The sequence below is a fragment of the Pseudochaenichthys georgianus genome, chromosome 4, assembly GCF_902827115.2.
Source record: "Pseudochaenichthys georgianus chromosome 4, fPseGeo1.2, whole genome shotgun sequence".
Lineage (NCBI taxonomy): Eukaryota > Metazoa > Chordata > Actinopteri > Perciformes > Channichthyidae > Pseudochaenichthys > Pseudochaenichthys georgianus.
In genome coordinates this window covers 4,439,368-4,454,175 of record NC_047506.1, presented here as the reverse complement: position 1 = coordinate 4,454,175, position 14,808 = coordinate 4,439,368, and positions in this window count along the sequence as shown.

Below are 14,808 nucleotides of genomic sequence, written 5' to 3'. Positions count from 1 at the left end.
CTGGTGAAGTGGTTATGTACATTTGGGGTCATCCGCATAGCTATGGTAACTTATTTTGGTTTTTTTCATTATCTGAGCCAGTGGTATGTAGATGTTAGATGTAGATGTAAGAGAAGAGGCCCCAGGATGGAGCCTTGAGGAACCCCACATGTCATATTTGTCAACTCAGATGTGTATTTACCTATAGAAACAAAGTTGTTTCTGTCCTTTAAGTAGGATTCAAACCAATTTAGAACTGTTGATGAAAGTCCCACCCAGTTTTCCAGTCGGTCCAGTAATATGCTGTGGCCAACAGTGTCAAACGCAGCGCTGAGATCTAATAATACTAACACTGAAGTTCTGACACTGTCTGTGTTTAAGTGGATGTCATTGAAGACCTACAAGAGCAGTCTCAGTGCTGTGGTTTGGACGAAATCCTGACTGGAACACATCCAAACAGTTATTTAAATGCAAGAAGACAAGAGTTAATCTTGGACTTGTCTTAAGTGATTTGCATGAACTTCATATAAAGTTTTTTCCTCTGGCTGCTCTGTCTTGCTTTCTGTCATTTATGGAGTTTCCTGATGGACAGAAAGCAGAATAAATCTAACTGCTGCTAACAGTTGCTGGTGTTAGCTAGTTAGTCGTTAGCACAGTAAGCAATACTGCCAGGATAAGGAGTTAGCACCGGGGAAGTGTTGGTTTTACACCAATAGTACAAAAGGTTTGGGCCGGGTCAGAACCGTATAGCCAGACGAGCAATCTTAGCAGCCTTTACCAACATCATGGCAAAAGCAAAAAGAACGAAGAAGACTCTGACGGAATAAACTAAGAACAGAAAATGTGAGTTTCCAAGCTACAGGTCGGCGGAGAAAGACTTAATCTAGGTGCTTTAAATTGTTTGCAAGAGCTTTGTGAAATAAGAGAATAGACGGACGCCGAGCTGGCCTTCTTGCTGTTGGACAAGTAAGTAATTTTGCCTGGCTTGCTATGTATATCTAAGTATTTGTTTCACTTTTTTGATGTTTTGCTGTTAGCAAAGTCGTTGACTCAATATTTGGTGACTAGTTCTCCAATATTCCCAACAGCTGTGTATAAAGTGAACTGTATTTGAAACTCTGGGTAAAAAAAAACTACAGATCATAACATATTGTTTCGTTAAGGGAATGTTCAGAATCCTTTAATCCCATAAAAATGTGTCTCTGTCACTGAGGGATGATCTCAGCCTACGGACTACAAAGTGTTCCTCATATGCAATTATCATCTACACAAGCGGCCACGGCAGTAATTAATCCTCTTTTCAACCACTGTACACAATATTTTGGACATTTTCAGGGCATCTGTGGGGCATATGTTGCTCTCACACACACACACACACACACACACACACACACACACACACACACACACACACACACACACACACACACACACACACACACACACACACACACACACACACACACACACACACACACACACACACACACACACACACACACACACACACACACACACACACACACACACACACACACACACACACACACACACACACACACACACACACACACACACACACACACACACACACACACACCAGAGTCCTTGGCCTGTAGTGCTGCAGTCCACATGTGTTTATAAGTCTAAAATGATGGTCCAGCACCTTGCTGCAGACTCACCTCCCACCCAGCCAAACAGACATACCACAGCTGTCCTCCTGCCCTTGTCAGTGCAGTGGCAGCTTCATTGGGGCAAAGCATCCGGAGGGGTCCAACAGCAGCATGCTTCAGCAGTGGACGAGAAAGGGCAGCTGTGATGACCATGGTTTGCTTATTGACGCAGTGTGAAGGGAACTAGGGAGATGTGAGAGGGTGGTAGAGGTCGATGGAGGGTTACATAGAGGGAATGTGGAGTGAAAATAAACGAAGAGGGTAGCAAACAGTGGTGCCAACAATGGTGTGTCAGATCCAAGTCTGGCTAAGGTTTATGGGCCGTTGTATAAACATTGAGGAATTGTCTGCCTTGTGAGATCATCCTCTCCAACAGTTAGGCCTTTGGGTCGGACCACCAAAAGCCAAATATCTCCACAACATCTTTCCAGCAGAAGTAAAGGGTAACTTTAGTATTTTTGACCTAGACCCTATTTTGCCATGTTCTTGTTTATTGTTGACTAATGGTGACATAGAATTGTGCTTCAGATGGCAAACGCTAAATAGCTACAATAGACAATAGAGCATCGTCACACTTGCGAAAAGTGCTTGATACTGTATATCACATTAAGAATGTACTCTGCAAAGACATTTTACATTTGTTTTACCTTTCGCGTATCCATTCTGTTTGTTATTGGGTCCAACCAAGTCTTACTTAATGAGACGTCTTCTGCAAACTCATGTTGTTTAAATCAGCTTAATATTCAGACAAGACACTAATGGCGCGTTTCCACTGCAGCGGGTAGCTCGCTTTAAGCGTGCCGAGCCGTGCGGGGCCCGTTTTTGGTTGCGTTTCCACTTGGCCTAGTTTTGGCCCGGGGCTACTTTTTCACCTTTTTTCTGGCCCGACTAAATCGTGGTTCTTGGGCCAGGAACAACCAGGCTGAGTCGGGCTGAGTATGCTAAACTAGAGAGAGAGTCGCTGGCAAGGGGGCTACAACTACAACAAGATGAACATATTTGACCGTGATTTAATTGTAATACACGTTTCAAAATGATGCCGAAGTAACAACATACTGAAACCGGTTAGTAAAAACCATGAATTAATGCTTTGACAAGTCTGCAGACAGACGGCAGGCGAAAAACCCTTTTAAAATGCGTGTTTTCTAAATGGAGCTTGGCTAAGCTAACGTTGTATATGCTCCGACCGTCCACACTCACAACAACGGCCTACAGACATAAATAAAGCAGCGACTGTATTCTCCATGACACAGGCAGTCTGTGGTTTGTACTTGTTTAACTTTGTCTAGTTTCTGAACAGATATGAAGAGCTGTGAGCTCTGAGTGCTAAGAGCTAACGGCTGTGTTGTTTTTCTGGGGCTCTCATTGAAGATGACGTCACGGCTCCGCCTACACTGCGTTACTATAGTAACTACCCCCGTTCCTAATCTGTAATGGAAGCGCAGCATTAAAGTGAGCCGGGCCTAATAAGGCCTAACCAAACCGAGCGAGGCCGAGCGAGGCCTGCAGTGGAAACGCGCCATAAGCTTATTTTCTGTATTCAAACATAACAAACTCAACACTCCTCTCTCCAAATCTCACTATTGGTAACAAGTCACATGAAACAAAAACAAAAATAGGGGAATAAAAAAGAATGTATTAATCTGTTTTTTTTAGTTAGGCACTTAAAATAACAAACTAAAGCATGTCAGTTGCAAAATCAAGCACTTTAAGTTGACGCACATGGATCAAATGCTATTGCCCAATGTGATTAAGCTGCAACCTGTTTAGCAACTGCCTTCTTCAACGTCCTTGCTCAATAATGGACCGATTCCAAATTATGTTGTTCCCATAAGTGAGATGGACAAACATGGAAAAATACCACAGTTACCCTTAAAAGTAGATCCAACAGATGCACTGACTCATGCTGCACGCACAACTGCTATAACCTTTGTTTTGCTTTGGACTTCTGGCGTGTTCTCCCTGGAGTCTAAAGGAAAACAATCAAAGCGCTAACACAGGAAAGTGAACACATGTCTCCAACACATCCATCATCTTAACAAGCCATTACAGATGCCTAAAAACTATTCTGATGCCTAAACATTTCTCAAACATAATGCATGTTCAAGATAATATCCTTAAAATATTTCCAAGAGCTGGCATCTTATTTTGTGGACTTAGGTATGTGTTTGGCTCCGGTACATACGCTACTCTGTGACATTCAACAGCACATTATGGTCATCACCAGGACAACGTTTAATCAAGATGGATAGAGCAAAAACATATCTAGACATGTTCCCAAAGAGTTCAGGGCCGGTTAGACTTTATGTTTTCTCTGCAGCTCTCACCCCGATGGATTGTTTTCTATGGATGCAGACCAAAAGATAAAGACGTGACCTATCAGTGGACTGCCAGCTCTACGAGCCCGTCACCACGAAGGCACTCGCTCGCTTTGGCATTCTTGCTGCCTTGGACAATTTCAGTTTAAATATAGCCATAGAGGGTTGGAAGAGAAAAGTATTGTTGAAAATTATAATCAAGAAAATCACAGCCTGCGGAGGTTGATTTTCTCACAGTGAGCTTGTGTAAATGGATATGTATTATTTAAGAATGGCACAGTTGTTGGTACAATGCACTTTGAGAACAATCTTGCCTCATGAATATATGACATTAGTCATTAAAGAGGCACTGTTATGCTTTTTTTTGTGGTTCCCTTTCCTGTAGTGTGCTATATAGGTTTTAAGCATGTGAATGGTCTGCAAAGCCTAAAATCCCTGTGTTCCCTCAGCGGGAGTTTCTCTCCCACTCCCCCCCTGCCTGAAACGCCTTCACTGGACTCTGTTGTTTACTTCCGCAACATAGTGACATCACTATGTAACACTCGCGCTTCTATGGGCTAGCGCTCCAACACATTGTACGTGATAGGCTAAGGGGCGGGACATCTCTAATCAGTTGACCAATCAGAGCAGACTGGGCTCTGGTTTCAGACAGAGGGGGAAAAGAGGTGCTGCAGCACAAGCATATAAACAGTAGAGGCACAACATATTAATATGAAACCTGAGAATCAGCATAAAAGGACTCCATTAACAAATCTGGCAGTTGAAAATCAAACTGTACAGCACGTTTCACCTCGTAGCATCTTGTGATGTATGGGATTCAAGGCCTCGAAAACCAGTGACCGTTGAGTCGTGATGTAATATTTCAAACAGCCCGTATCCCCTCAGAGTGTGGAGGTAAAAGGGGGTTGGGCATGATCGTGGGTTACCCGTGGATTCAAACAGTGGGCTGGTTGTGTGCTGTATCTATGGCACATGTGTGTACGCAGCCGTGAGTCCTGGGTGTGAAAGCAGCGTGTGTATGGGCGTCGGTAACTTAATGACTCCACTTACTGGCCTAATTCACACTCAGTTTCTTGTGCATATTTGAAAAAAAACATCATGCGGAGGAAACCCCATCGACAGAGAATCAGTTGTGTCAGTCAGATTGAAGGTGAATGCTTTTTTTAGGGTTTGATGCTTCCTCTGAGTCTAAATAAAGTTCTGTCTACCCTTTCATCCCGCAGACACCATTTGGCATGTTTTCACAGCGGCAATTTGAAAGCAACACCTGAATATTTTCCAACCCTACTTTGCTCTTGAGCTGCATGAAGTGAATTAGGTCCTAAAATGGTAAATGTAAGTAGAGGAGTGGTTTGGCCAGAGAGTCCCAAACGTGGGGGTTGAAGGGAGGGGAGAGAGAGAGAGACTAAATCAGGACATGGCAGAGCTGCACACAACTTTCCACTCCTGTGTTTTTATTCGAGCTCTTTGCGTCTCACAGGAAATGCCCTCCAATTTTTCCACGAAAACCTGTTCTTCTTCTATGGTAAAAGGCAGGCAGACTATTAATAAAAACAACAGAACCATCAGTTAGGGGATGACTTGAGCAACTACATTTTTCCATCAAAAATAATTTATGAAAAGGGGATGCTACGTAAGTTTCCAATAAATGATTATCTTAGATAGTTCAATTATTTGAATTCCGCATTTAACTATTGTATAGGGCCATGTGCTCACACTTTTGTGACATTGTTTTGCCATGAAACAACTTGTACCCATGATTCAGATCCTGTGCTCCACAAACCACAGCCCAGCCAGGCGTCTGATATTAGATGTGGTGAGTTCACACGCACAGCAGCACAATACACGGAAACCCAAGTCTCCTGAGTCCCATGATATCACCTTTGAATGTAACCATCATTGTAGCATGAATTATTAGGGACCATAAAGCACAGCACTTGCAGGCTTGGTTCCTCGTGTGTGACAGAGCATCAGCACATAACACATACCAGCTATGTCTCTTTTAGATGAGAAATGGGGCACGTATTGTCATATTCAACACTACACGGCTTTTCCTAAAGACTTATTATCCTGCGTATGTACTTGTGAGGCTAGGAAACAATTTGTAATAAAATATTCTTTGCTGTGAAGGCCCAGGGGGAAGCGTGCTTTCGGCTGCATGGCCTCCTGTGTCTCTGGCGGTGTGTTGGTTTAGCAGGGAATCCGAATAGAAACCCTAAATCCCAGTTAATCTGTCACAGCGCAGGGAGAACTGGGCACTCCACAGCCAGGCTATCTGGTCATCATCTCTGCGCTGCTGTCGGCCGCCCCGCTGACACACAAACATCCTGTTTACAGAGGGAGTGGGTGAAAGACATAAAGAGAAATACCAACGTGAATGGTCTGTAGATGAACTAGAAATGGTGTTGGAACATCTGGGGGAAAAGATGCTATGCAGGACTCAAAGGTGCACATATTCACAAGAATGTACGGTTTGGATTTGGTGTTTGTTTACTCACTGGTTTATTCAAACTTAATTTCTTTCCTTGCAGAACATGCAGAGTGTAGACGGAGAAACATGGTGAGTCATATTAGTATGCATGCAGAAACCCGAGAGCAAACAGAGCAGCCGGCAGACTGAACATTAGTCCAATTATGACTCCACTGCACTGCTAGTAATCTCGTGCAATCTGAGGCACACCACACATGCACCAAATGGAGCCAACAGAAAAATACCCTCAGGATAAACTAATGTGTCCTAAATTATCTTTAACATATTGACACTCTTATGTGGGGTGCAACATGGCAACATGTTTTTAAATAGAGATATAGGAGAATTGGTTGTTGCTTTGTTGAAGTTTTGCATCTTTTGAATCGACCCATGCACAGGACAGCATTGCCCCCTTGTGGAATGGTAGATACAGAGCTTGAACTGAAATTATACACTGTTTTACTTGAATTGGGCATAAAACTAAAATGCAGACTGAAGAATAAACACATAAATGTATATAGAACAAATAATATATCATACAAGAGGAACCACACAGTGGGAACAGCATGTAGGACACATGTATACAGTGTATGGATGTGGGTTAGGTTGTTCCTGTTTTGAAGTTACTGCCTCAAGAAAAATAAAACAAGTGTTTCAAGATAGCAACTTATTGATTATGACAGAATGTGTTTGATTTATTTATGTCTCTGTTTTTAAAATAGACATTCAAGACATTTGTTGCATTGTTTCACCGTATAGTATTGTATTCTTGTCTCTGTAAGACCGTTGTAGTATTTCTGGTAACATTTAGAGGACAAATAAACAATTGCTGTAACTTAAACAAAAAAAGAATGACGAAGATTCAAATCCACCCGGGGCTTTACTGCTCCCCCGAAAAGAAAAAAAGAAATTACAAAGCAGACGTTACATTTTGTTCTTAGTGCTTTATGTTACTCTCACAGCAGTTGTTGTTCTCTGTAAGTGTCTTTTAAATGTAATTCACTTACATTTGGATGTTTGTTTTTGTTACAGCCACTGATCCAGAAAAAGAAAATAGATGCAGATGCATAATATGTGTTGACTGCAGAATGACTCAATTATTTCCCCACCCTCTGATTGAACCAAAAGCATCTCACTGTTGAGTCTCATTTAGCTAATTTACTTCAAGTTTAAGGTCTTTATTATCATGTGCACAACAATTACAGCGAAGCCACAGTCACGCATTAAATATGCATAACAAGGAAAATCAAACTAAGAAAAAGGCGGATCTAAAACATAAAACAGTGCGAGTTCAACGATAGAAACAAACAGGAATGCAGTAAATGTATAATAATAGGTACATCTTGAGGAGGAGCAGTGAAGTTGTCCTTGTTAAAAGTATTAGTGCAAGTTTATCGTAATTTCACACACATTTCAAACCAGTTTGTATAATAAAAACACGTGTCTTTGTTCTCCTCTGATTTGTTATCACGGGTGAGCTGCTGTGGTGAGGCTCACGCTGATGACCATGTGCTCCGTGACAAAATGAAAAAGAAAGTAATGTTGTCCAGCCGAACAATGAGTATGCAAAGTCATTCTCAGGAAGTAACATGAGTAATGAGGAAGTAGCTCCTTCATATCAGTGTTGCAGTACAGCAAAGTGATTCATGAACTGAATAAAACCTATTATGAGGAGGCTGTGGCGCAGTGGGTTAGTGCGTTGGTGTTCGGATCAGGGGAGCACAGGTTCAAACCCCACTGCAGTCAGCATGTCGTTGTGTCCCTGGGCAAGACACTTCACCCCAAATTGCTCCTGTGGGGATTGTCCACAGTATTGAGCATGTAAGTCGCTTTGGATAAAAGCGTCTAACATGAAATGTAATGTATTATTCACCCTATAGAAACATTTGCTTTGCACACAAAGAACAAAAGAAGTATAAAATAAATACATCTATATCAGCACATACATGGTACAGCCTACTGTAAAAACATCATAAGAAAACATCATATTGGAAATAAATAAAGGACATTAGGTACACGATGAAAGCAGAACGAAATAACATTATTACCACACATATATTCAACAACACAAACATTTTATTTTGTTGAAATGACTCAACATAGTTTAACCATGAACAGTCATATAAGTGTCACACGGTGGCATGTATGGTGTCCCATGGTATCAAAATGTGTGACATATGGATGACATTTTGTGGCAGACTCTTGTGACAGTGTCGCTTCTCTGGAAATTAGTCACAGATGGATTTGCCAGGAAAGGTCACCTCTTGTTCCATCAGGTTCACACTGAACTGGGAGCTTTCCAAGTTTAAAAACTCTTCATCGTTACTGGCAATAGCATTAGCACATGATCACCAATCGTACACACACTCATATAGCAATCTTAAAGCCTCTTACATCACCGCCATCTTCCCACGCAAACACTCAAATAGTGGAACTGTGTTTGTCTGGAACAAAAGCCTGAATCTGCTCATGGATTTAAGATAAGATAACGTAAGATAAGATAAACCTTTCTTTATTTTTTCACCTGAAAGGAGCTGAGTACATTTTTTGCTTAAACTAGAGGGTAATAACTAATGATTTTGGTGTGATTATGACCATCCTGGGCAAAGTTACAGAGGGGGTGCCATATCCGGCTGCCGTAACACCAACTCTGCCAGATTTAGAAAAAGCCCCCTTTGAATCACTGTCGGGAAATTCAGGTGTCAGAGCAGCAGAGGCAATAATTGTGAAGCACAGCATAGGATGGGGAAGAGTTCACACAATGGTAATAAGAATAAAATGGAACAAATTAAATTAAATCTAAATGTATTTTAAATAGAATGTTTCATAGACATCAGGTGACACAAAAGGCTTCACAAACAAAACACAAAACAAAATGTAACTCTGTGATAAAAAAATACCAACACAAGTCAATAAATAAAGGACTGGCTCTTAATTCAAAGTAACACAGCCAGTAAACACGAATATGGAATTGTGAATTTCCCACGAAGATGGCCCCGAACCACACACGAAGGCAACATTTACATTACATTTAAGACATACAACGGCAATGAAAGTACCAAAAACAATTATGTTACAGTACTATGATACTGTACTGATATCTTCAGACTTTGTTCTTTACTTTATCCGTCTTTATATGTAGAAAATATTACGTTTCCTCCGTAATGTTGTTTCCATAACAACAACAACTTCCTGTCAACTGTCCTTCAAAATAATATATTATATCCTTTTTAGTTTCACAGAACACAAATTGGGTTATTTACATAATATGTTTACATGATTTTGTTGTGCAATAAAACAACCCGATGGACACACGATAAAGGAAATGTTCAAATTCGGCTGTTATCGTAGCAACATCGGGCCATTCGTGAGGGCATCTTAAGCCATCGTATGATCGCTGGTGGAGTTTCGCAACCAAGTTTATATTGTTGTTATGAAAATCCAATTGATCATATCATCAATGAGCGGTGGCAAAATCACAATTTTGAAAATTAAAGCATGTAAACATGTCACAGTAGCACAACATGCAAATATGGACCTGAAAATGAACATAATTCATCCCATTTAAATCCCATCTGGACATTTCCTTTTTCATCAAACAAACATCTATTTATCTGTCAGCCCAAGAGTCTGCATATTGAGGGCGAAAAAAAGCATATAAGAGTGAAAGAAAACCGGAGTAACCTCTGCACACATATTGTTACGGTCTGAATGTTTACAGTTTGTATTATATTCAGTGTGTCAGTGTGATCTGCATGCCTCTCCACTTTCTGCTCTATCTTAAGCAAAGAGAGTTCACACAGCACAGGAATGTAACTATCACTGGGTCTGTGGCGTTAAGCACAGGCTGAATAATGAGGACAGCCATGAAGGAATGTGCTGTTTGTGGGTACAGAAACAGTCTTAACCCATAAGAGCCCGGACCCGTTTCTACATCATTTAGACCAAGTAGACCACATAGAACACATTTCTGACAAGTAACTCCCCCTAGTGTTAAATGCAAGGCAGGGCAAGTTTATAGCACCTTTCAACACATGGTAATTCGAAGTGCTTTACAAAAATAAAAGACATTAAAGAAATGGCAAAGATCTGAAAAGTTACATATGTCACATTGGGCATAAATGGTAAAGTAATTCTTATTAAAACTTAATTAATGAGGATGATATTTGGTTTAAATTAGTTTTAACATTCTCTGAACTGAAACGTTTAGAATATATTGACTAAATATCATTGAATCAGGTCATTTAACTGAGCAGATCATAGTATGTCTAATTGTGACATACAGTATATGTAATCTCCAGATTTTCTGAGAAATGTTAATCTTAATGTCCCGATGTGACATTAATCTCACAGCAAGATTTATCTTATTTGTTTCATATCAATTTGATCAATAAATGTTTTCCAAACAGGTTAAATGTAATAAAGGACATGTTATATTTCTTAAATGGCTTGAATCTTACCTTTAGCAACACAAAACTAGCTTTTAAAATGTAGCTAGTTCTGTGGCACATGGACCTTGGACATGTTGTTATGGTAACACAAAGTCACATGACCTGGCCCATGAGCCACCAGACTGTTCAGTGTGTGTCATACAGGGACTTCATGAGATAAAATAAAGGCTAAAGCTGTATAAGAAACTTTCAAGAACATTTAAATGTCATGTGACATCTGTGTCACCTTCCGGGCCAAAATACAATAACCTTAAGAGTCAATATGTGTGATGGAGTCATACATGTTGCTATATAGCATTTTGGTGTAACGATTATAAAAAAATAGACTGCAATCATTTTGAATAATGATTCACTCTTGGAATGACCGATTGTACTCAATTCTACTTAATGTAATGCTTTTGTTGCTAGGCTCATGCCAATAAAGTATATTGAATTGAATTGAAGAGAACTGCCATCAGCCACTGGGCAGAATCTCTGCTTATCATCACTGGGAGAACAGGTACCACAGCAGGCTATCATGGGTCAGCATTCATTTCTCAGTTTCCCATGATGCACTGCTACATCTTCCCTTTTAAAAGAACTTAGTCTATAGTGCACAGTTACATTTAATTAAGACTGGATCCGGAAAAAGATTGGTATACATAGCCAGCAATACTGAAAAAGGCATTAAAAAAACAATATGGTAGAAAAGCCTTCCTTTAATATGACGTAAATGCAAGTTTTCCCTTAAAGACATTTGAATGAACTCATGATGGTTGTGTCTTTACCACCAACTCAATGTCTTTTCTCAATACTGATGTTTTCATATGCTGCCGTTTTGAATAACTGCACAATCTGACATTTAATTCAGCTTGAGTTCTATTATAGATGCTACACTGCTCTATGATGCAGGGACACATCTATTTACCACTAATATTTACACTTCTCACCAGAACTTTTTAGGATTTCTTTTTTTCCTAAACCTTTTTTGGAAAGCCTTGAAGTTAATCCCAACCCTAAAAAACAGCACAAAACAATCCCAACTCAAGGTTCGCTAACTTGCTTTCTCTGGAGCTCCCAATCATAGCACTTTGTATTCTATTAAAAATCTCAGCTGTTGTGATTTTCTTCAATGCATTTTTTAGGACTTATTATCTGTGTTTACTCGTAAGGACCTTCAGTTTATATTATTTTGTCAAACTTTTGTCTTCGAGGTCAATCCTTTAATTCACAGCCAATATAGACAAGATATAAATGCACTCAATCTTCTGAATGACTGATGAGAAGCAGAAGACATAGCTCGCTGTTGGACCTTGAGTCTGGATTGTTTTATCAAGCTATGTTCCCCTTTTTTGTGATTTAAACATTTCCTCTGTATAATTTGTCTCAATACTTGTCATTATTGCTTCCAAATTTGTATTCATTCATTCTTAATTGTTTTAGTCAGCTTCCTGCGATTGTTGAATAGGTAACTAGTAAAATAATAGAAAACATTTATTGTAATTTATTCTCTTTTTTAATCGGAAATTGTAAATCTTTCTGCCCAAGCCTGTCCCTTGTACAGTCCACTTTGGTAATAGCAATAATGGGTACAATGGTAAGCTTGATATTTGCACCACATTTGTAAAACTAAATGACAAGAAAAACGACAAGTAAATCATGAAAACACATAAAAACCAAAGCTCTACAAAAACATCCAATTGCTCTTCACACAAAGCACCCAGCGTTAAAGACCCTGAAGAAACAGGGGACACAACAGAGTGTTCTTGTTGTAAAACCCTTTCACTGAGGGTCAATACAGACCCATTAAAGCCTCATCTCACACACAGATCAATTCAAGAAGCAGTTATGTGGGTCATATGTTGACTTCTAACGCCATTTCTTGTTCCACTATGTTGACAAAGGTCAGCAACTTGTTGCCATCCTGACCGCTGCACATCAGGACGATTGTGTGGCTCTGAATTGACTTCCAGTAGTTTAACGTCTATTGTTCCCGGCAGAACATCCTGTTCATCCTTTAGTGTTCGAATCTTTATTGTTGAAAACCCCAAATGTCAAAACATTCTTTAAATTCATTGCTTTGAGGAATGAGAGAAAACCAGCTCAGGTACAAACAATCTCATACACATGTCTAAAACCAGAACAAATTCAACACAGTTCGAAACCCCAGAGCATGCATTCACACTCTCCCTCAAACACGTGTGCTTTGTTCAGGTTTCTGTGTGTGTTTCAGCCCTTTGTTGAACACACACATGTTCTTTTCTCTGCAGTACCTTTTGACTGAGGTGATGTTGACAGCTGGAGAGTTTGAACGTATGGAATAACATTTTGCTTTAGGAGAGTCCTAAGCCCATTCTAGGGATGTTTTATAATTGTGACACACATTCAACCCAATAATATACATAGACACAAGAGTAAGCTACAGCCCCTAGTTTAGCTGCTATAGGCTTAGACTGCCGGGGACACCTTACTTCTTCCTTCTCGCTGTCTGTACCTCTCATGTTCCGAATAACCCAGCTTCCCCCAAGTTTCTTTTTGGTGCCTATCTACGCCGGGATCCTGAGTCGTGGCTGATCCTGTCTCTGTCGTCCTGCCTGACTCTCATCATATTACTTCCCTGATGGCTCCCACAGGATTGTTGACATCCTCGTTGATTCATCTTCTTATTACAGACATGCATTTCCAAACATTTGGTCTACCTGTTGTAAATGTATTATCTCTTCAATTTACACACGGCATCTATTGCACGTCTGTCCGTCCTGGGAGAGGCATCCCTCCTCTGTTGCTCTCCCTGAGGTTTCTCCCATGTTCCCCTTTAAACTGTGGGGGTTTTCTCTGGAAGTTTGTCCTTGTACTATGTGAGGGTCTAAGGACAGAGGGTCTAAGGACAGAGGGTGTCGTATGGTCATACTGATATTCTGTACAAATTGTGAAGTCCACTGAGACAAATGTAACATTTATGATATTGGGCTATATAAATAAACATTGATTGATTGATTGATACATAATCATACAGTAACCTAATTAGAAATGCGTGGGTGTTGAAAATTAGGTGAAGTTATTTTATAAAGTATTTTTTTATTTGAGGCTTTAGAAATTCCATAGTGACCCACTGTATTGTTACTTACATGTCTAGAGAAACACTTGAAATAAAACACATCAAGTTAAATTAGAAACGGACTACATCTAGTTCAATAACATTGACTTAAAGTGAAAGAATGCTACATCTACTTGAATATTTCAACGCTTTTCACGTCAGGCTTGGAACTATGATCCATATTGGGGAAAAAGCAAGGCTACTGTATCTGTATATTATATGTTATAGTTTGGATTCCTAAAGCTTTTAGCTACCATCCCATCATTCAAGGGTGGTTTTTACTATAAGTAATTATTTTTCTTTGGACGGACACTATAATTTACATTTTGCTGTGTTCAATCTGAATTTACTTTAAAATAAAAACATCTATATTGATTCTGGCACTTCTACATCCAACTCACAGGTGTAACCTTGCTTTGAGAAAAAAGATTATTAATGTGACCCTTTTAGAAGGGAAGATATGGTCATTAGTTCTGGGAATGTCATTTTCGAGCCTGAGACCTGAAAAACAGGCTCAGGGCTTAACTATAGACTAGTAGTACTTGTTTATAAAAAGTCTCTACGCAAAGGTTAAGTATCCTTTCCATGAGTACCTTTCTTTCTTTGTTTTCAATAAATATTAACATATGAATACAAAAAAAACATACGAGTATCATTTAACTTTGGCAATTGTCATACAAAATATATACACCAGAAATAAATATCAATGGGTCAATATGCGTAGTTTGTTTGCACTGGGTCCCCTGTTACACATCCTCATATCAGTTAAAGACTTTGGGTGTAACCCAAGCAATCTGTTAAAAACAAATAAAGACCTCTTTTAACGTGTTATTTATTTGTG